This window comes from Mus musculus, chromosome 17 (assembly GCF_000001635.26).
Source record: "Mus musculus strain C57BL/6J chromosome 17, GRCm38.p6 C57BL/6J".
Taxonomy (NCBI): domain Eukaryota; kingdom Metazoa; phylum Chordata; class Mammalia; order Rodentia; family Muridae; genus Mus; species Mus musculus.
The window spans coordinates 82,538,952-82,541,067 of record NC_000083.6 but is presented as its reverse complement, the minus strand read 5'-3'; the positions used below and the strand labels follow the sequence as shown (position 1 = coordinate 82,541,067).

The window sequence follows — 2,116 nt, the reverse complement described above, 5'->3', positions numbered from 1 at the left end:
ATTGTGAGGTGGTGGTATTGGAGGGGACAAGAAGCGGGTTAAAAGGGAGAAGAGGGAGATAGATATGATTGTATTTCATTGTATGTGTGTGTATGAGATTTCCCACAACTGCTGTCTGGCCGCTTAAAGCTCCCCAGGCTTATGAATATGTAGATAAAGAACTACGGTACTGTTTAGTTGAGTGATTGTGAATAAGAGGTAAAGTGAATTACGATTCCTAGCAAAGGTAGACGGTAAGGAAGGTTGTGTTTATAACATGAGACACCCTTATTGTATTGGATAGTTTCACCAACCCTTGTCATATATGTTAGTGGAAAATTACCAGGACCTATTTCAGACAAATAATCCACATCCCTCTAACCTGAAAATATTGGACTTCGGATGTTGCTCAGTGGGTTTTACTCCCAACACTGCACACTACATCAATCACATAACAAAATTTTGGGTCATCCTATCAGGTAAAGAGCTTTTGCCATCTGAAGTTCTTGCTAAAGACAAAATGAGTACAGAATAGGTGGTATAAGATGGTAGATAATATTACCTACAATCACCTTACAATTCAGGGAAATGAATATTGTCATGAGGTCCAATTTTGTTTTCTTTTGTTAAGAAAGTTTGTATATATATGAGATTTATATATTTATAGAAGTGTAAATAATGAATAATTACCTTTTACTCTCTTAAAATCCCTTCTGTTTCTAATATCTCTAGACATCTTTTTTTTTCAAGCCTAACTGTAACCAGCTTTATTAAAGATACTTTCATAAACAATCATGGTATTTCAGGCAGGACATGGGCAGACAATCAACAATATACAAGAACTTCCAAATTCCCTTCTTGTATAGACTACCAAAATCAGAAAGCCACTCTAAAATCCAATGAAGTCTTCATTCAATGCTTTGAAAAGGGGGAAGTAGCTTAGAGTGAGGGTTAACATTTCACATTAAGGATGCTGTTTTAACAACTTTTCACAAGCCGACCCTGATTTTCAGGCAGAATTATCAATCTGAAGATCCACAATCTTTTATAAAAGGAACCAGTGCTCTTCTGAGAACACTCGATGAAGTCACTGCAAAGTCCACATCACTCAATGGACTGAGAAACCAATCTTGGGGGGCCAGGTTCCAACAGGTCTCTGGTTTTTAAGGGAATTAAGTCTATGTTGATAGTACAGGGGGAAGAGGATATAAAAGTGAATTTATAGTTTTCCCAGACCACAAGGCATTGTTGTGACTTGGTGGCCACCTAAGTCAAGACCAGGATATCTCTCCTGGGAGCCAACAGGAGCCTTCCAAAATTATCAGGGAAAGAGGTTTTCTATCCTCAATCCAGCTTGGGAGAGATTTTGTTACTGACACATGATCCTTCCCCAACCCAGTAATGAAGTGTTCTGTGTGCTAACAACAGAGCTTAAAAAAAAAAAAGTAAAACGAAAGTCTGCATTTTTATAAAACTTGATAAAAAATAGTATTTCAAACTGTACAATCACCAGAAGTACACAGTTATCAAAAATGCGCACACATCACTTGGCATCTCCAGCACCTTCATCTTTCTGTGCCTGGTCTGTTTTGGCATCTCCATTTTCTGCGGGATTATTCGCATCCTGCATCCTTCCCAGCGTCGGCTTTCCGGCTTTCCCCTTCCTCCCCTTGGGTACCTTCTCTCCCTTCTTCGCAGGGGCCTTTTTAGGTTTGGGCTCTGGCTTTGGAGGAGCAGGTTTAGCAGACAACCTTGCAGATCTTCTCTGTGGCTCATCCTTCACCTTGGTTTTGTCTCCTTTACCATCCCCTTCAGCCTTTCTTTTGGGCATGGTGGCGGCAGGGGACGTCGGCGCTGAGCACTGGATACAGCAGCGCACGGGTTTGCTCCATCCAGGGGTGGTCCTTGCTGCTTCCTCACACTGCTCCCTCTCTAGACATCTTTGCTTAGAACTTTACCTGATGGGAGATTTCACTTCATTCTGGCTCTTATTGTATTCACTTCCCTGTGCATTTATGCCTGTAGCTGAAAGCCACATTACACATTAAGTTGACCTAAGCAACAAGATGGTGCTAAATACTCTGTCCGTGCTTTACTGTGAGGAAAAACTCATGTGAATTGCAAGATTTAATGTCCA

General features: G+C 40.8%; 1 pseudogene; it reads right to left on the bottom strand.

Moving 5' to 3' along the window:
- Positions 723-1,906, bottom strand: Gm6594 (predicted pseudogene 6594; annotated as a pseudogene).